The sequence below is a fragment of the Zonotrichia albicollis genome, chromosome 3 (genome assembly GCF_047830755.1).
Source record: "Zonotrichia albicollis isolate bZonAlb1 chromosome 3, bZonAlb1.hap1, whole genome shotgun sequence".
Taxonomy (NCBI): domain Eukaryota; kingdom Metazoa; phylum Chordata; class Aves; order Passeriformes; family Passerellidae; genus Zonotrichia; species Zonotrichia albicollis.
Genome location: NC_133821.1, coordinates 13,716,073 through 13,737,523, shown reverse-complemented (window position 1 = coordinate 13,737,523; position 21,451 = coordinate 13,716,073). Strand labels below are relative to the sequence as shown.

The following is a 21,451-nucleotide window of genomic DNA, read 5'->3' as shown; positions in this document are numbered from 1 at the left end:
TCAGACATGATGGACAGTTTGCTTCTTTTTTCACTAAGCACTCACTCCTAATTTTTGAAGAATGCTGCAGATTTAAGAAACACTTTTTGTAGCACACTTCTAATGTGGTTCCACACCCTCGAGGGTGCACCAACACAGCAAACCATGAGGCTGAGTACCAAGGAGAAGATTTATTTCTCAATGAACAAAAGAAAATATTTTCACTAGAAAAACTTCAAAAGACCAGTGCTTATGTCTTGACCTGTTTGTTTTGGTTTATGCACGGAAGAGACTCCAAGAAAATCTTGCATTAGTTAAACCAAGGTCATCTGCTCTCCACACCAGGATAGTCCATGTAACAAGAAAAGCCACCACTAACTCAGAATGTGTCATTTGTTCCTATAAGAGACTGGAAAAAGCAGACTGAGCCATGAATGTGTGCCAGCTCACTGCTGCACGAGTGTGCCAACACAGCAAGCAGGATACACCCAAAGCACACGTTGTCACTCTCCTGTCAGCTGTGCATACACACACCAGAGGAGATGGAATGCCTGCACTTATTTTGTGTTACTAGGAGGTTAAAAACCAAAACAAACCCACAAATCAAATCCTGGAGAGAAAAATTCTATTTGCACAGTCTATTTCTTGCCTGTTAGAGGATCTAGTTGGGTCAGAGGAAGGGCATGAATAGGGAAATATAGCAGTTCTTCAGAACCAAGTCTGCAGATATGTCAGGTAAAAGCAATACCATGCATTGTGCTATCTGGAAAAATCAGGAGGTCATTTGAAATTCTCAAAATCATTTCAGACACTTCTATATTCATCATAACAACCAGGTCTATAAGACTGGTTATAAAGAGTGACTGATCTATAAAATCCATGCACAACTTTGACCAACTATGCTCTGAAATACTAAGCTTTCTTTTTTTTTCATACAACTATTGAACTTCTGTTTATTTGCAGGACTGGAGAGGTGGAGGGACTCACCTTGGAGATGTTTTCTTTTTGAGGGACAAGGGAGTTCCAAATATTCAAATATTTAGAATGTGCAACTTCATTTCAAATATATGTTCACCAAGCAAAAGAGAAAAATCAATAATAACATATGACTCTGATAAAGAGCCTTAAATATTTCTCCTTCCATCCTATTTCTTTATGGAAAAAAAAATCTTAAATAGTAAAAACAAGGTTATGACACACAGCAATGAAACCCAGGAAATTCAAAACTGATGGCTGTTGAAATATCTGTCTCAAGTTAATTCCACTCCTCTTCCTGTTTTCTTTGCGTGCACCATGGGACTGGCAATGTCAGCCTGAACCAAACTTCCTGGCTCGGCTCCCAACCTGTGTAACTCCAAAGTCACGTAAGCACAGGTCACCCTTCCTGTCCTCGTGGGGCTCCTCTTGATCCTCCTCCCAAGCACAATTTTTCCCTCAGACTTCTCCCTGCAACTCTTCCCCCTGATAACCCCATCACCTTCTGTCAACAGCTGACTTGTAAATTCATCAGCAGTGCAAAGGTTACTGCTGCTTTCCCAACCCTCTTCCCCTTTCCCATCTCCAGCAGCATCCTCTTATTCTGCTGATCCTGAGCAGCCCCAGACTCCCCTGCCACAGTCCCTACACCCAGCTTGCTTTCATTCTTGCAGTTGAATCCCTGGGGATGATGAAGCCTCATGGCTCTGCCAGCTTCCTTCCCTGAACCTGTAAGGTCTCCATCCACCAATCCAACCCTCCTGCTTCTCAGTTTTCACTGTTTTCTACTTCCTACTAAAGCTCCTCTCCTTTTCTACCTGTTTCTTCCCAGCCACCTGCATAAGGATCCCAGACAGGAAGGATTTCATATTCATAGAATCACAGAAGAACCAACTAGGTTGGAAGGGGTCCTAAAGGCCATCTAGTTCCACCCCCAAGCCATGGGCAGGGACACCTCCCACTATAAGACGGACACTGTATGTTCCACAACACCTTCATTTTATGCAGGTCTGAGGAGCCTTCTCATCCCTTCCCCTTCTTCCATCACTTTTGTTTTTAAGAAGGTGGACCAAGATCATCACACCTTAGTAATTCCCCATCTGCTTCTTTCCTCCAGTCCCTTGAAAGGCCAGGACACATACAGCCCACTGACAGAGAGGGAGGAATTGATGCCACAGCACCAGGTGGCTCTAACTGTGAGGAGAACAGCCTAAAGCCTCTCCCAGGCTGTCCCCTTCCAGACTAGGAGGAATGAAGGTCCTCCCTAGGTTTTGGGATGAGCACTTTTCCCTCCTCTAACCTCTTTTTGATCCCCCAATTGAATGGTGGATATCATCAAAACCAAATTTCCTTCCTCAGCACCATCAGCAGTCACATCAAGACCCAATTGATTAGAACTAAAAAGTTTCTCCTTCCTCACTGGATTAATGAGTTCATAGAAACTCTTAGCAGGGGAACTCCTGAAGAAAGAAGCGTGGGTGTTTAGCTCTTCTCTCTTAGTTTGCTTGTGTAAACAATTTGTTTTTTCTCTCCTGGGATACTGTGTTTTGAAATAGGCTTTTTAGAAGGCAATAAACCTCATTTGCTGAAATGGTGAAACTGGGTCCAAGTACTGCCAAAAGCAGAGCATTCCAAACACACTGGTGATTCCCCATATTCACTGTACTGGGGGGTTATGTTATGCACAGAGATCAGACAGTCTGCTGGTGTCACTTTCTTTCTTTCAGATCTGAACCAAATGCAATCAAACCCACAAGTAAGGCAGCAGTCAGGTGACAGGCTGCTTCCTAGGGCTTAATTCTTGCTGACACACTGGTACCAAAAGATTTCCATGACTGCCAGCAATAAACATTGGCAACCAGCTCAGGCTAAGTGTAGTGAGATACACATTTAATGAGCCCTTTTAAAAATGAAGAATTAAATTGTTTAACAGCTAGTAAATTCCATCACTCTCGCTCTGCAGATAATAAAGAGGAAGATGCCAATAGGTGAAAATACTTCTTAGGTTACATACCACAGTTTCAAGACTTAACACGCCATTCATTTATTGCTTCTACATCTGGTGCCAGTTATTTTTATGGAGCTTCTTTGTATAAATTCAACAACTTCCAGGTCTATCAAACACTCTAAAAATAAACACCAACAAGTCCATTTCTGTCCTCTGTACCTCAGCTATGACATATTCCCTGCACAAACGCAAACCCATGTCCCTGGGGAGTCACAAATCTCTTGAGTCACTTGACCTGCTGTGACTGAGCTAGGGGAACTCAATCCAACCCTAAAATTAATCTTTTTGTTCCCAGTCAGTCTGCCTTTGTTCCAAAACCACAGCACCAAAGGGCAAATCAAGGAGAAAACAAGTTTGAGGACCATGACCTCAAGTGGCCAGGACTGCTGTCCTGCATCTCTTCCTGCTTGCAAAGTTCTGTTCCTGCCTGCTGGAGAAGGTGAACATGAACAATGCCCAGCAAGGAGCTGGCATCAGCTTCCCCCTCTGCTCTGTCCATCCTGCCAATGATGCCTTAGCCTAAGCTTCCCACCACGGTTTCTGTGCACAGCAAACACTGGCTGCCCCATGGTACCAGCACTGCGGAATTCTGCAGCAGGAGCTACTTGTTTGAAACTTGCATGTTCAATGAACTTCTGGCAGTTTCTGCGTGACAATCTCTTGATCAGAAATAGATTCCAAGCCCAGCAGCACCTTCAAACAACTGTCATGCCGCTTGGCACCTTGCCACACAAAAACATCTCTCTCCAATGTCCTAAAGCACACAGTGAATCCACACAGAAACATTGCACAAACACATTTCACACCTACACACAAATTACTCTATCACACTCAGGCCTGTAAAATTAACAGTTCCATTTACCATTCTACAACCACCAAGGCTGTAATATAAGAAACTCTCCCTAAGAAATTATAATTTTGCCAACTGCCCCAGACATTCACAGGCAGCCTTGGAAGATCTGACCTTTGAGTGATGACCATTTTATGTGCAGTTTGGAGTTAGCCTACACTTACACACCACAGGCTCAAGGACTCAATGGGGCAGGAGCTTTGCTGAAATCGATCTGTAAGAGGAAGCTCTAAGCCTTGCTGTGGTGAATGACTATTTGAAAGGCAGGGAAAAGACTGGAAATGGGTTTAAATAGCCAAGCAAACAACCATGCTGCCTCCAGTTAAAAGCTGGCCGGCTTGAGACAAAAGCCTTTCCACTGACAACCAGGTGTCTGTGCTGGCCACCAGACAGTGGATGAATAGAAGGAAAAGATTCCATAAAATGCTGGAAGAGTCACCCCTGCAGGCATCATACACAATCAAGTTTGCCAAAACTTTACACAAGCTACTCTTCAGAGTTTGTAACCCCAGACTAAAAAAGTGTGTAATATGTCAAAGACCATGATGTCAGAGATAAAAATGTCAGAGACCACGTATCCAACCTGTGAGTGACAAGTCCTGATGTTTTATCTTTCTCTAGACCTCTCCCTAGTTTCCAGAGTTAAACATGGTCTCTTGGCCTGAATTAGTGCTACTTTAAGAAAATGCATCAACCAGGAAAAGCACAAACAGAGAAAAACTGATGGATAATTCATAGCTAAAATTAGATATATAGTGTGCAAACACTGCATGGAAAGCTTACTGGCCAATGAGCTGAACCTACAATTTCCCTTTCTTGGATTTCTTTTCCTCCTAATGCACCAAGTTTCAGCAAAATGTTCCAAAGGAAGGTTTCCACTAGCAAAATAAAGGCCGTCTTGCTATTCTGTAGGGCCCAAGGGCATGCCCTGCCTTGATACAGGGCAAATGCCTGTAAGCATCATTGCAATCTGATCCCATGCAGCAGAGGAAATATCCTCATGGACAGAACTGTGCAGGAACACAACACCCACCTGCATGTGGGAACTGGAAGGCCCAGAAACAAAAACCCCAAGAGTTTTCTCATCATGACTGGTGCATTGCCTCCTAGCAGCAGTTTTAACCAAACTGATGAACACAGGCCTTTGTGAAGGAAAAGGTGGTATGAAACAACCTTGATATTGAGACTACTTTCTTCAATTCACTGCTTCCAAGTTATGGTCTCAATCCAGCAATCCTCAGTTAAACCTACTACCCAGCTAACCCCAAGACTTTCTTAGTTTTACATTCTGTACTCCTGTGATGCAGGAGGAACATTATTGAGATTATATGAGTTAACATTCTTCTAGTCACAATTTAGTCACAATATTGATAGTAACTACTGCAAACCAACTCTGTATGTTCCCACTGTATGTCTTAGAACACATAAAACAATGAAAAGCAACACACAGAGCATCAGTGGAACTGCCACACTGTTATGCACTCCTTGCCGAGTAAACCTTAATGAAAAGGTTGAATTTAGGCATAGCTCTCAGGGTGCCACATTAAAAAGGAGTAAAAAAGCAGCTGCCTCCTCTGGCTCACTGTGGAGTGGTGAAAGCCATGGTTCTCTGAGAAATGGCAAACAGAAGGCCACCAGCAGCCCAGGAAGGTGCCCAGTGTCTTTGTCAAGAGAGCACACCACTCCAGCAAGGATCAAATCCCACAGGATCCAGCTAAAACATTTCTCTGGCTTCCAGAGCTGTTGTAAACCACATGGAAACACACCACAGCTATCATGGTGTATCACCATAAGTGATAGCTAACATATGCCCAAGCATTCATGAAATACCAAGGGATGAAAAAATATTTTCCATATAAACATCAAAAAATGAACCTGCACTATAACAAACCAAATATTTACTCTGGCAGATCATTATATTCTAGGGAAAAAATTGCAATAAAGGTGAACATTTAAAGAGACATACTGCAAAACAGATGCTGAAAATATCTATGTAGGGCTTCCTGCCAAAGTGGAGGAGCTATGCATCCATCAGTGTAACAAACAAGAACCAAGAATTTTTATGGAATCACTAAATAGAAACTTTGAACTATCCAAAGGAAAGCCAGCTGCTGGCTTGATGGTGAACTCATTTTTCCCTCTGCTAAAAATTCCAAGCACTACAGTTTGTAGAGGCTATACTACATAAATTAAGAACACCAACAAGTTAGAACTGAGCCTTTCTACTTAACTCCTCAAATATCATTTCCTAAAGTTTAAGTTTACAAAGACCTCACCAGAAATTCCCAGCTCTAACACAGATTCAGAGAAACTTCAGGATGAGTTTTACTGCACCTACTATTTAAGTCATTCAAGTTCAAGTCCCCAGCACATTTTCTACTTCCACCTCCCAAAACTGAATTCTCATAAACTTCCAAAACAACCATCATTTTAACAGCTGTATCTAGATAAATCTAGTAAAACCAAAGTAAAAATTTAGTGATATGCTGTGGCACAGGTGTATACACAACTTAAATAACCTAGAGCACCCTAAAGGTTCCTAGTCATGCATCCAGACAGTTGTGGCCCTTAGCAAACACATCACAAGAACCCTACTTCCTTCTCCTAAGCTCTTCAGTGTGTCCAAAGTCTGATTTTTCTTCTTGCATTAACCACCAAGAATGCTGTGAGTAAATTATTCTTTTTTTAAATCTCCAGCTGTAGTTAAAATAACTTATTACAACATTTAACTGGGGGCTGACATTTCATAGCTGCCAATATCTAACTGCTTTTTGAAAAAAAATTACAGTCTCAGCAAATTATGCAGCACAAAGCCTGCCAAGGCCCCAGCTGGCACGAGGATGCATGTTTATCTTTCTGAAGGTTATGGTTTTGGTTTGTGGCTGCATTAAAAAAAAAAAAATCAGTTAAAAAACTGAACTTCTTTCCAAAAGACAGTGAGCAGATTCCCATACAAGCCAGATCCAAAACTGACTGCAGGCATCCCCAGGCCTTTTTAAATTCCTGAGTTAAAATTAAAACAAGGCTCACAAAGTTGGAGTACACAGCAGCACCTTGCCACATTCACTCTCAAATGCACTTAAAGACTCAAATGCCATGATTTTTGGCATGTGCTCAAAAATCATCATCCTTTAGGAGAAAATACTAAACAAAGGATTTAGATTTAGAGGAAGACAAGGCTACAGATCCACAGTCAAGTTAAGAAGGGAATGTCAGCATATGCAACACACACCAAGCATGAAAGCAAAACCAGTAAGGTTCTGGGTTGTTTTCACGTTGCAAGCATGTATGTTTCAACAAAGTCAGCACTGAGGAGCCCTGGAGTTAATTCCTGGAAAGCACAGGTTTCTATTTAGCAAATACAAAGTAGAAGCCAAAACCATCATTTTTGATACCAAAAATAAAAAAAAAAAAAGTGCAAAAGAACCATTTAAAAGTCAAAAAAGTATCTGGCTATTGTGGTCTCTTTCTTTTCCTGTGCAAACCACTTGTGAGACCTTGTTTAGAGCACTGTATTTAGTTCTGGGCATCTGGCCAGATGACATTCACATTCTGGAGCTGGTGGAGTGAGGAAAAGGAATAATTTTGGGGGAGTTTTTTTTTGAGAAACGTCCCTCAGAAAAGAGTTGTGTCTGCATCTAAGCGTGTATACATGAAATTGGGGAGGTGACAACATCTCTCACCAGAGTCAACCTGCAGTGCTCTGCCAGTTGTAAAGGAGCAACAGCAATTTGCAGCAGATTTGTCCTTTTGTTTCTGAATACCATACAAAACAATCCAGTGCTTTCAGACTCTTCAAGACTCAACACCTGCTTATGTGCAAAGCAGGGCTTTTACTCTTCAAAGACAAGTTATAGATAAGACATCTTCCAGGAATATTCATTTACAAGGCTGTCTTGAAAACCCCGTTCCAAGATCAGGAGGAAAAATGTAATTTTCTCACCCTACCCTCACATTATACACAGTGTTCACAGACCTGAACCCTCCCTGGTGCAGCATCATTACCTGCACTCTCACACAACACCCAACACAAATGGGTGCACTAATTCCAAACAGTATAATGACAATTACATACCACAAAATACTGTTATTCCTGCCAGAGGACTGGTAGGACTCCAGGAACTTCCTTTTGCTATTTTCACTCTATCATGGTGAGATCTTCACACTCCTCTCCCATATTTATGCTGATGGCAGAAACCTTACCAGCTCCAAAGGAAACAGTAAAGCAGTAACACACAACAATTTTCAACTGAGCTAATTGTTTAGATCAAAATTTCCAAAAAACTGAATGACCCTAATGACAGAACATGACTGCAGCTCCACAATTTCTTTTCTGTTATGTGCAGTTTCACTCTGCTCACTGCAAGGTAGAAACATGGCTTTAGCCATCCAGCAAAATTTTCAATTTTACTTTAAAAAGTAAACAATGGGTTCTACGTATGCAGGCTCATAAAATCTACATAAGGCAAGTAAAAGTTACATGGAGAAAGCCAAGCTCTTGGGGCTCATTCAGCATTTACAACAGCACAAATTCAGAAGCAACTCTCCTGAAGCCAATAAAGGATAAAACACACAGTCAGCAGAGGAGAACCAGGCCCACCCTCTTTTGACTAAAGAATGAACCTCATAAAGAATGGACTTCACAAGCCTGAGAGAATCTGGGAATGTTATGCTACACTATTATGCTTTTTGTTTTGCCTGAAAACTTTAGGCAGCTGAAAGAGGCAGCTACAAACACTTCCATGCAGAGACTCTTGGGCACAGAGCACTTAATGCACTTTACCCACACTTTTCCCAGCAGCACAACACCCAAATGACAAAAGGACCTGTGCTTCTGCACCCCACAAACCTCTGCCTCTGTCTCACCAGTCACATCATCAGGGGATGCTTTTTGGGGCAGAATCCCCAGTGAGGAGGCAGCCATGCACTGCTGTGGTGTGCCTACAGGTCCTTCACCGCCTTCCATTTCTGCAGCAGCCTTCTAGAACAAGGAGGCAGAGAAACAACTGCATGTCTTTGCCTTGGTATACCTACAAAAAGGTCCCTGAAGCCAAATCCACACAGTCTGGGTTACAGCACTTGACAGGTAAGGATCACACAGGGCTCAGACCAAAAACAGGATCAGAGCATGCACACACTTCAGACTCCACAGCCAAGAATGCAGAGCAGCAGCAGCTGCTCTTCCACAAACAAACCATGTCATGGCTCACAGCAGCTGAGACAAAGAAAATTCCATGTCCCTGACAGCCCTTCCTCCTTGTCCTGCTCCAGCTGCCAATGCTCAGGACTCCTGAAAACTCACGGTAAGGTGAACCAGAGCACCTCAGCACTGGCTGACTGCAGGTGGTACCAGTAATGTGCAGTGTAGCCCTATTCTGCATCACAAGCACCATAAATGGTGAGAAGCATCCGTGATCTCTTTTGAAGCTGCTCCATGAGAAGACACAGGATAACTGCATTGCATTAAGTGTACTGAGGTAGCATTTAATGTGTCAGGAGGAATTTATTTACAGTGTTCTGAAGTACTAAAAAACTAGAGCCTCATATCCATCCAATTCATACTAAAACAGTTCTCTGTTTTGCTACACAAGGGTTCAGTGTAACACAGGGTACTGAATATTCAGCCACACTTCCAACCCCTCTCCTGACAGGCATTACTGACTGGATGGTGACTCAAACAAAAAAAAAAAGGTAACTGGCATGCTTGACCCTGCCCAGCATTGTCTCCACAGCAACTCCTCACTGAGGAATGTTAGACAGTTTTTTTGAGACACATCTTGAGAAATCTCCAGTTGCACATTAGAGACAGGTAAAGCCTCTTACTCCCTTACTCTTAAACCTCTTACTCTTGAGATCTCTGTGGTATGCCAAATATTTATTACAGCCACAGGCAGGAGCTACACAACCACGGAGCCTGCAATACATTTGACCACAGAACAGTTTTCTGTGAGCTGCTCCACTGATGTTTGAAGTCACCTTGTCTGCAAGGTAAGAGCACGATTTTGCTGTTTATCTCCTTTCTCCTCCTGATACAGAGTCTCTTAGTGATCCTAGAAACAATCTGTGGCTGTGATTTAGTGAGATGTTAAGACCTGAGTCCATATCTACTTGATACAGTACTCCATCAATCCCCTACTGATGGGAGATGAATCACCCCACGTTATTCTCATAAATAACAGCAGCTCTTTAATTGCTATAGTAACAGTGCTGTTCTTTTCTTTTCAAGACAGCAGGTTCCTTCTGAAAAAAAATTCAGTCACCCTACTGATCATTCAGTCTCTCAGCAGCCACTGCTTGAATTAACTTTAAAAATGGTTAACAACTCAAAAATGGTTAAGTAGAAGAGCCAGTCTTCTTCTACAGCAAGAGCAACAGGAGCCACCCCTCCTGGTCCTGTCAGCCACACACCAGAACACCTGTCCAGCTGCGCACTACTCACCAAATGCCTCAGCAAGGCTGGGAGGAGGAGGGGACACTGGAGCAGAGCTTCACACAGACACTAGAACTACCTTCCTAGAGATGCAATGAGAGAAAATGAGCTGGCTGGGAGTGCAACAGGGTGAGAGAGTGATCCACCACAGCTCAGTCACAAGAGCCCCTCAAAGCACTGCATCCAGCTGTGCCAGCAGCAAGGGCAGCCAACAGACCCCTGGCCAGCACAGCCTCATTCCACTTCCTCTTGCTGATCCAATTAAATAGTCAAGCCCCAAGGAATAAACTGGTATTTTTGGAGCTAAACAGATCTGAAGCTAATGAACCTTAATATAGATCTAGCCTGAGGAAAGCCAAGGGCTTGGTTGCATGGCTATACTGGCATACTTTTACCACAACAAAACACAGACTTAGTCATGGAACCGGTGCAGACACGGCTGAATTGAACACAGAGCTGCTGCAGAGCAGCAAAGTCATGGCTGTGGAACCCCTGCCTCTCCAAGCACTGTCCCATGAGCCCTCCAGCCCTCGCCTAGCAAGCACACACCTCTTCAGGTACCTTAACTCCACTCACCCAACCAGTCCCTCACCTGTAACCCCAAGCTATCCTCTGAAAAAGGGAGAGAGAAAGGGCTCCGGCCAGCACTGTCCTGCTCATCCCCCAGGGCATCTGCTGTCATGGAAATACCTGGTGGAAATTCTGCTCTGCTCACTCCTCATCAACTCAGCTGGGCTGGCAAGGGCACATAAAGACCTTCCTTATTTAATAGGAATCATTCATGAAATACCACGAAGAGTGACACTTCGGGAAATCAGCAAATAAAACAAATGAGAGGAGAGCAGCCTGAAAAGATGGGAAGACGAGCTCACAGAGGATAACACACCGTCTGCTTTTCTACACCTACCAAACCACACCTGCGCGACCTAAAACAAACTTTTGACGCAATATTTACAAGGAAACTCCTCAGAGGAGGACGCAGGCAGACACCGCATTCCTGCGTTTCAGGAGCCCACGTTTCAGATGCCCGCACTGAGGACTCCTCGTGGAGCAGGGGCCGGACTCCTGCCCACGGCGGGCGCTGCCAGGGCCGGGACCGCACCGCGGGACCGCATCGAGGCCGGGACACCCGAGGGCACAGGGAGGTGGCGGGACAAACACCAGCAAGGTGCCCAGCCCCGGGACCGGCCCGACCCGGCCGCCCTTGGCTGGGAAAGGGGCAGAGCCTGGTGAGAGCAAGGCGAGGACAACGCTGCCCCGCGGCACCCGCGGCTGCCGGCGCTCGGCGGGGCCCGGCCCTCCCGCTCCCGCGGCGCTTTCGCGGGGGTGGTTTCGATCGGGACCCGCGAACAGCACGGACGGCCGCGACCCCCGCACGTCCCGGCGTCCTTTCCTTACCTCGGTTCGCCTCACCTCGCCTCCCGCGCGTCGGCGGCAGCGCAGTCGGAGCCGCCCCGGCCGGCCGGGCCGGGCGGAGGCGCGGGGATGGGCCGGCTCTGCGCCGCCGCTCCGCCGCCCCGGACCCGGCCCCTGCGCATGCGCCGCTCCCGCAAGGCGCTCCGCCCCCGCCGAGCCGGGCAGAAGCACCGGGACAGCCCGGGCACGGAGCCGGGCAGTGCTCCTCAGGCCACCGGGAATGCTCCAGGCACAGCCCCTCAGGGCACCGGGGACAGCCCGGGCATGGAGCCGGCCGGGCAGTGCCCCTCAGGGTACCGGGGACAGCCCGGGCACGAAGCCGAGCAGGGCAGAGCCCCTCAGGGCACCGGGGATGCTCCAGGCACAGCCCCTCAGGGCACCGGGGACACCCCGGGCACGGAGCTCGTGGGGCAGGATGGCCTCAGATGTCTCCAAGTCGCCAGGACCCGTGCGATGGGCGCAGTTCTCCGATTTGGAGTGAAGAAACTGGTTAAGATCATTCGCAGCCTCGATGCTATTAGGCTGTGTATTTTCCACAGCTCGTTCCAGGCTGCGTTTCAGTGCAAGTTATCTCAATAACAAAACAATGAGAGCAACATTTCCCTTCCATTCTGGCAGCTGCCAGCAGTGCCCATTAAGAATGCCAGTGACCACAGTGAGGAGCAGCTGCTGCATCAAGCCTGGTTAGAAACAAGTTCATACACATTCATAGACACACCACAGTGGCAAAATCTGCTTAAAGGGGGTGTAAACAATTCCAGAATCGAGACCATTAAAATGAAAGGTAGATGCTTACCTAGTTTTGAGGAGGCAGGACAAAGGAATGCTGTCTCATGTGCAAGAGGGTGATTTTTATATTAATCCATGACTTCCGTGAAAGCTCCCATTTATCTTCAGGTCGTGGTTGGCCCCCTGAGCAGCTCCGGTTGCTGCAGCCTCCATGCAATTTACAGCTGACCATTTACAGCAGTGGTGACTTCTGCAAGGTCACTGGCAATGGCTCCACCTGCATGAATACCACACAGAACTGGGACATTAAAATGCACTTATTACAAACTATATTGTGACTGGCTTTTCAGTCCAATGGGAGCTGCTGGTGTTTATTCAGGAGCCTAGAACACTGAAATGAAGTGTAACTTTGTTGGCAGAGCCATCAGAGCCCTTGGCTACCCTTCTACAGAGAAAAGGGGAGACACTGCTGCTCCCCTCTCCCCACCAAACATTTGAGGTGAGCTGCCAGCCACAGAGGAAAACGAGAGCAGAAAATGCAGTAAACAAGAGGCAAGTTAGGGCATAGCCAGCCCCACCAAACTGGAGTAGAATTGAGCTCTAAGGCCTGGAAAAATTCACTGGAAAAGCCTCTGCCTTTGATGAATCTGAGATTTAGTGTGAAGTTTCGTGGCTTGTGTTTCTTATTTATCCCTGAGACCCCTCCCCTCAATCCAGCTGTGAGATGGGCTTGGCATGGTTTCCTATGCATACAGAAAGCCTGCAGAACAGCAGGGTTTGTTTTTTTTCCAAGCCCTGAACAGCTGGGCTGTATTTCCCATCATACAAGTGTGGGTCAGAGACCAGTTTGTAGGCAGAAGGATTTAAGGTGGGATGGCCCTGAGCACCTGACTAGTCTGGACAAGACTGGCATCAGCCTTCCCCAAGCTGCTGCTCTGCTGTGTCATAAACCATGGAGAGGTGAGGGAAGCTTTCCCATGGAATTTGGGATTGACTGGGCCAGGGCAGTATGTACTTCAGCTGTAAAAACCATGTCCCAAATTCAAAGGAAAAGTGTGTTACCAGGACGGATCTCCAGTATCCTGAGAAGATGCCACAGGGACAGAACACAGACTTGCTTATCTATTGTCACACGGTGGCAGCTGCAACAAGGAGCAGAAACTGTTAATTCCTTTGGCTAGCTTCTCTCATAGCAGCCAAGATTCCTGCACCAGACACTTTCCTCTTGCTCTGGCTCCTGCCCTAGATGCCTGTCACACTGCTGTGAGCTCTGTGGGAGTGAGAAGAGAAACCACAGCCCAGGAAAAGACAGAGCAGGCCCTGGGATCTCTCTCCTGTGAGCTGAAACCACAGGAACAGCTGTGCCATCCCCCAGCCATGGAGGTGCATCCACCCCAGCCTCCACAACCAGCTCATGTCCACCAATGACTTCAGAGTGACCTTTTCTCACCTGAAAACATGATGTGTGTTTCATTTTACAGCATGTGATAGTTATTACTTCAGTGCATTCCAAATCTGGCCCTTGGCAGCATTATGTGTATTATACTTTCAGCTTCAAGCTGGATTGCTTGTTCTGATTTGCACTCAGCTGTTCCTTATAGCAAGAGAGGAGGGAGATGAAAATCAAACTGCATGAAGGAGGCACAGCAAAAACTGCTTAGGAGCAAAACAGACTGAGATGTTCTGTTTAGTTTTCCTAATTCCTTTTTCATACGCTGTGAATATATCAAAGGGAACATAATTACACTCATACAAAGAAAAAAGCCACTAAAAAACCCCACTAACCAACAAGTGAACGAAACCCCACAGAACTGAGCCAACTAGTTTTTCTGCAAGCCTAGATTTTGTAGCTATGCTAGTATTGGGACCTTGAGTTGTTATGTGCTCTGTTCTGTTGGCCCACAACGTAGTGAGGCAAAATCTCTCCTTGTTCCACCTCCTCCCTTTCTCTCAGCCTTGTCCCATGAAGGTAGATCTGGCCAACAGCTTTCCAACACTCCCTCACATCAATACAGATCTCCATGGTGGGGCTCCAATGACAGAGCTGCCAACAGCTACACTTCCTGACCAGCCAGGAAATGAAAAAGTGGAAAAGCTGCATAACTGTGTTTCCAACTCAGCAGCACTTACTTTTTACTTTCCCTCTTTTAATTTCAAGATATTTTTTTTGAGAACAGTATTCAAACACAATGTTTACTTATACAGGGATGTGCAAACACTTGGACATCTCAGTTCCCAGAGAAGGTGTGCAGGAGAAGCCCAAATTTCTCAGAAAGCCCCTGCACAGTCAGAGCAGCACAGAAACACCACACACGTCTCTGAGCACTGTGAAAGGAAGAGGTGAGGGCCATGGCATCTGATCCATGTCCTCACCAGCAACCTCACCAGCTCAGGGAGCAAGAAGGGAGGTGCAATAAAGAGGCTCCAGCTGCCAGTGAAAGCTCACTGCAGCTGTGTATCTGCCAAAAGCCATTCCTTTCTCTATAATCCAAACCAAAGTAACATGGCAGCAAGGATGAGCCTTCTGTCAAGGGAGATGATGACTGCCAGACACTGGCTGTGAGTAATCCTCAGGAACTTGGGAATGATCTGAGCCATATTCTGATCCCACTGATGAACATGTATCTGTTTTTTGGGTGGCACAGAGTGGGTATGGGTAGGAGAGAAGCAGTGGTAGGACCTGTGTTTGGGTAAGGACTTCCTCAGTGCACCCCAGTTCAGCATCCCTGATTCTGTCTCTGACCCACCACTGAAGCACAGCAACTTGAGCTGATTTGGAAGTACCAGCTACTGAGTAAACCAGCTGTGCCTTCACTGTGGTGGATGGAGTCCTGGCAAAAACCAGCATGCTCTCATCACCTTCAAAAAAACCAGGCTGACATTTCCAGTATTTTTCTCACAGCTGTCTTAACTTGCAGGAAAGTAATGGTTGTGATTCATCCTTTTATCTTTACTCTGAAGAAGGAAAAAGAGAGTGGTTTTAGCCTGGCTTTAAAATTGTTTTCTAAATAAAGTCATCTGTGCTCTAGATCTCCAGTTACAGCAAGGAGTGCCATACACCATACCAATTTATGGGACAATAGATCATTAGGGAGAACTGTGATGAACCAATTATTTGTTACTTCAGCATCATGTTTTGACAGTGCACTGTTTAACTAGACCCTACAAAAATTTAATTACTAATGCACTTTATGCTTCTTCATTAATACTGTTAATATTTAATCCTTCCCCAGACTTGGAGTGCCCACAGACAATGCTGTTCCAAGGCAGCAGCAGGCATTTGCTTTATTACCTTGGCAGCCACACCAGACCACTACGAACCTGGAGGAGAATCAGGCCTCCTCTATGCTCAGATGGCAACAGGAATGCCACTATTCCAGGGGAGGGGAAAGAATTCCTGCAGCTACATTAAAAGCTCTTGTGTTTATTAGTGAAAATACTAACATTTCCCGGTATGCTTTCAAATTGTAGCCAAGGATTTTGCCTTTGGTTTGGAGCTGCTTGTAAAAACAACAAAGTCATACCCAACCAGTAACTTGAGGACAATCAGCTGCAAATGTAACTCCCACAGATGCAGGCAGAAGCTGGCTGGTCTAGAACCTGGTGTGCAGCCTTGGGAGTTTGAAGAATGTCCTGAGACTGGTTTGTGAGCTAAAGCACTTGCTTTTCTCTAATGGGGAGCAAATTTCTGTATACAGAACAAAACCCATTGCAGAGACAAACAGTACCTGTCAAAAGTGCCACTAAGTATCGCTACCATTCCCTAGAAAGGCCAAGCAGGATGAATTCAAATGGCAGGAAGCAAGAAGAAGAGATGGTACCTAAAATGTACTACCCATGAGTCCAAGTTCATTAATCATTAGTTGACAAAACCCAGCAGACTGTTACCTGGTATTTGGCATTTCACCTTCAGCCTGGAGAGAGCTGCATCAGCCAGGAGTGAGGACAGGCCAGTTCTGGGGCTGTGTTCAGCACTCTAGAGGCAGCTAGGTTTGAACAGGAGAGCCTCAGCAACACAGTGAAAAGCTTTGAGTAAGGATGACAAGATCTGGCCTGTTAGGTTTAATGTTTTAATCTGCTGCCCAAGTGTACTGTGGCTCTAATCACAGCCATGGTGGATTCCTCGAGTAGCTGAAGATTAGAGAGACCATCAGTAATCCCTGCTGAGCTGCACAGATGAAAGCTAACAAGAGGATTTAAGGAGGAAATAAGGTATATCCAGAAATTCATTATGTTCCAGTTGAGACAAGACAATATCTGACAACTGAGCATAGTCCAGAAAACTGGAAACAGATATTGAAAAAGAGCAAATTTCAACAGGCCTAATGCAGATGTGATGAACCAGTTATAAAGATTCAATCCAGGAAGCTCTGTCACTAAGGATGGATAGCATTCCTGTTGGTAACTGTAAGGCTCTATGCCCTAGATGGCATTGCTCTGCAACATTAGAAAATACACTCCTAAAATTCAAGCTCTCCCTGCAGTCAGCACAAAAGGATTTCAAGCAGGACAAGTGTTGATTTAAGTTCACACACAAAGCAGAGTTCTCTTTTTAAAATGTTACTTGTTTGAGACATTTGCATTGCAGCTGATATATTAATTATGCCACTTTTTATTTTCCCTGGTTGTTTTTAAAATGCTCACTTGTAAAATCTTCCAGTGTGCACGGTTTGAAGTAGTTTCACTGCACCTGCTCTCTCCAGGCTGTGGCACTCAATTGTTTTTCTTCATTCTGTGCTACTCTTCTCTAGTGACTTGCTTGGCACTGTGAAGAGAGTGCTGTTTGTTCCCCACAGTCTGAGGCTGAAGATCAGCCTCCTCCTCCTCCTCTCTGAATGCTGCAGCCTGCTGGAGGCAGCTGGACGGGAAGTGGGCAGGAGCTCAGCTGTGCCCAGAGGGCTGAGCAAGGAGGGAAACCACACAAACCCAACATACCTGCAGCTCACCCCAAGTCCCAGTGTCTCCACACTGCTCTGCCCAAGGCATGGCCATGCTTCCTCTGCTTCAGCTTCCCAGCCAGCACAGTGTGCTGGGAGCACCCCTGTGCATCCATCTCCAGCAGCAGGGACTGGGAGCTGCGCTTCCAGCTGCACTTCCAGGAGCTGTGCAGCCCAGCAGCAACCCGCAGGCTGCTCAGCTTCAGGCAGCAGAACAATCTGATTTTGGCACTAAAAGCTCTAACAGCTAAAGCCCTTCTTTTCCAGGGTGTGATTGGCTTGTCTAGGATGTCCATGTCCTGGCATGCCTGTGCAAAGTGGGGAGAAGCCTCAGGTAGGTAGGAAGTCTCACCTGGAGCTGGGAGGTGTGCACAGGGCTGTATGGAAATGCCCCAGCCTTCCTGCAGTGTAAAACCCCATTGCTTTGGGGTGCCAAGCAGCCCCACGGCCTGCCCAGCATGCACACACTCTTTCTGCTGGAATAAACAGGTCAAAATCAAGTGGGCAGAGCCTGGAGGGAGATTTTGATCTGCAATTTACAGAGAACAGATCTCTTACCTCTGCAAGTATTATTTCAAAGCAAATAACTGCTGGGGTGGCAAAGACACAAGTCAAGCCTCTGTAAAGCAAGCTAGAAGTGAGCTCCAAAGGGGAAAAACCCCCAGATTTGTGCTCTAGTTTTGCATATTTAAGGTAGTCATGGGGAGAGGAAGATTAGTTTTCTTTTAACCGGTTCGTACTTTTGCTCTGAGCTTCTTTTTTTTTGTTTTTTTGTTGTTCTGCACTAAGAATTCACATCTTTGCTTAGTCAGGGTTTGTGATGGTTGAAGAATAACTGTAAAGGCAAGACAGGAACAGCTTCTAAAGCAGCAGAAGTGAATACATGAATATGAATACATGTTCATCCATATCTACTCCATTGAAAGCAATGATGGCTTGCCTTCACACTCTGATTTTCCTAATTTTAATGGAAGTGGTTAGAAATTTATATACTTGCCTGATCTCTGAAAACAATTTCTAACTTTCCAGGCTGTAAGCTACATAAAAATTTTCTGAAGTGAAGCGTGCAAGGCAGAATCAAAAAAGATGCACATTTGTCATATCACCATGGCACAGGGCAGGGAGTGAGAGCATCTTCAGAGACCAACAGGCAACTGGAGTTCACCAAATTGTGACAAGAAACAAGATTATCCTTGAACCAGAAAACCAGTCATGGGGAAATACTTAGAGAGATGGAGCATCTGTATGGATTCCAACATATGCTTTGGGTTGCAAGCACACAGAGATGGAAATCAAACAATCACACCAATGGAAAATATTTTCAAGACAACTGCTGGGCTGGCACCGATCAAAGCCATTTTCTGCATTAACATCAAAAGCTGTACCTCACCCCTGCACTCGTGGAGTGTAGGATCAGCACACGTGCCTTTCCTGCATTGCAGGGTTCTTCTGCATCTGCAGGGAGCTGTGGATGTGCAACAACCTGCCTGAGACACAGCACTGCTTCTTGGAGACATGGAGTGCACTTCAGAAGGACCAGATCCTTTTGTCAGCAGATGTTACACAGACACAAGTAAAGGTGGTTAAGGTGAGGCAGCCAGACCCAGCTACATGCCAGGATCTCAAACCTTTCCTTCAGGATTTGATTTGGATTCCTCAGGAAATGATGAAACTGAATTTAGCTGAAGCATGTACTGGATGACTTCTAAAGGAGCTGCTGTGGGGCACACACCTTTACAGCAAACACACATTCAGTGGCACAGGTAATACAATTATAAAAGCTCTTTTCTTCTTCCTTCACTCCCTAATACAGTGCTCAGGTCAAATAAGGGGTATAAAGTACTTCCAAAATTAAGCCAAAAATTAATAAATCACTGGGATTGGAACCCAAAGGGGTGCTCTAGTCCTATGTCCAAGCACACCCTGAAATGTTAAGTTAGTACAAAGAGAGGATATTTTTATTGATAAACGTTATATTGTCTTAGTGTAGATGTCTGACACATTATTAAATCAATTGACAAAACATTTAAAGTAATTCATTCTGATAAAACTTTTTGATATTCCATAGACAATAGTGCTGTGAATTTTGTTTATAGTATAACACATTAAAAACACAGAAATACAAGTTTCTAATTTCATAGGTTACCAGCAAACAGAGAAAAATGCATGCTTTCATTTCTGTTAGATTTGTAACTTACACAGGCAAGTGGAACAGCTATGCATAGAAGTCTACTCTAGATTAAGTTGTAAAACATACAGAAAGGCTGACCTTATAACACTTGTACAAGTATGACAGAACCATTGCAACTAATTTCAAAAGGTAACAAATGTTTTGTCTGTGGCTCCACCATTTTAACACTTTCAAGCTGACTTAATAGAAAGCTATTTTGAGTAGAATTATATTACTAGAAACCACTGCTTGTTTTGCTTTCTGCTGGTTGTAAATGAACATACATTATATGTACATTTGCACTCAGTTCCATTTTCCTGCATTTTCTTCCTTGTGATTAGAAGCATCACAGAATTGCCCAGAGATAAGGGACCCAGACAGTGTCATTTGATCCCCAGACAAACAGAAAGTGCTCCTATCAGTCACTTTTATTGCTGTGCTCCCTGCAGCTTGGATGCTGTGACTGTATCACAAAGCAGAGACCTCTCCATGCCCACGATTCAGGGACTGGCACACTCTCAGCCCTCTGGTTTAGAACAAGCCACAGCAGGGATCACATTCAGCAGCCTAAGACTTCAGCAACAAACTTCAGAATAAACCCAAATTTTCAATTATAGCTCTGTGAAATTATCAGATCTTGAACAGCTGACTGCTGGGCCCTGAAATGATTTAAACATCATCCTCCCCCCTGCCCAGGATGGAGAGCTGGCCCTGGGGCTGTCCCCACATGCCTTGGTGATGCCAGGCTGACTGTGGCTGCTGAGCTTGGCTGCCTTTGGCTTGGCACCCATGCACACACATCACTTTGGGTTTGGCTTGGAAAAAACACTGGAAGGGGCTAAAAGCTGCACAGCATATTAGAGGGTTAACAAGTCTGTCTGCTCACCTTTTGTTCTCTGGAATCCTGATTTACCTGAGTCTCAACTCCCAGTGCCAGGCCTGTGCTGAGTGCTCGGCAGAAGTGCCCCTTCCACTTGTCACACACCCAGGAGAAGTGGCACTCCCACCCTCCCACATGTCCCACTGGCTGGGGCTCTGATGAATGCACCAGCAAGAGGAACACCCAAACCACACTGCCAGACCTTGCCAGGAGGCTTCATATTGCACAGGACTTTGACAGACAGCAAAAAAATTTTAAAAAAACCCAAACCAAAAACAAATCCCCCAAACTGTTACAAACATCTTCCGAGTAGTGTTTCAGTCTTGAAAGCAAAGACTGGATGCAAGGATGAAGGTAACATTCCATCAGTAACCTCACACAATACTGCCTGCATAGTAGGGATTCTCAGCTTTATAAGGGGGGACAGTGATGTCAATCACACTGCTCCTCAAGGAAATGCTAACTAAAATTTATCCCTAAATCTTCACACCAGAGAACTCTCAGGTGCACAGACTGTGACTGGCACATCCATGCAGCCAGGGTAAGAGTTGGACATACTGGGTTAGGCATCTCTCTCCTTTCTCTCTCAGAAAGGGACAGAGTACTTCTCACCTGTCCTGAACAAAGACCAAGGGTTGCAAAGATCAAGTAGCATCCAGAAAAATCTTCAGGTAAATGTGATCCCTGTGAAACTGAATTACAGACAAATTTTTGTGATGCCATACTATTTTTGCCTGCACTTGCTCTCCACTGGTGCTGCATGATTACAGATTCCCAGTGTGTCCTATGCTCCTGGCATCCATTAAAAAGAATTCAGAATGAAATTACTACACAAACACGCTTGCTTTGGCTTCTTTCAAAAACCTGCTGTGGTTCAATCTCTGTGCTTGCTCACTTCACCTATAAGCAATTTTACAAGGCAGTTCCGTGATACAGAAATGCATGTTATGCTCAGAGGTCCTGACTGCAGTGAGAAACATGAGAAGAAAAGATTGTTTCTGAGAACCAAGGATGAAAAACTCAGCTGAGCTCTATGCTTGACAGAATATGGGAGCTCATTCTATGTAAAACTTGACC

The 21,451-nt window shown here is 45.3% G+C and overlaps 1 protein-coding gene across 4 annotated transcripts in view; it reads right to left on the bottom strand.

The window, feature by feature from the left end:
• RIN2 (Ras and Rab interactor 2) overlaps positions 1-16,662 on the bottom strand; it is a 65,713-nt gene extending 49,051 nt beyond the window's left edge. The window contains exon 1 of one of the 4 annotated variants that reach the window (XM_005486771.4): positions 12,455-16,662. The gene's annotated coding sequence lies outside the window, so the exon portion shown is untranslated. Of the gene's footprint in view, positions 1-10,251; positions 11,592-11,640; positions 11,798-12,454 lie in introns of those variants that run through there. The other 3 variants (XM_074536760.1, XM_074536761.1, XM_074536762.1) reach the window with 3 other exon arrangements.
• Positions 16,663-21,451: the final 4,789 nt, after the last annotated feature.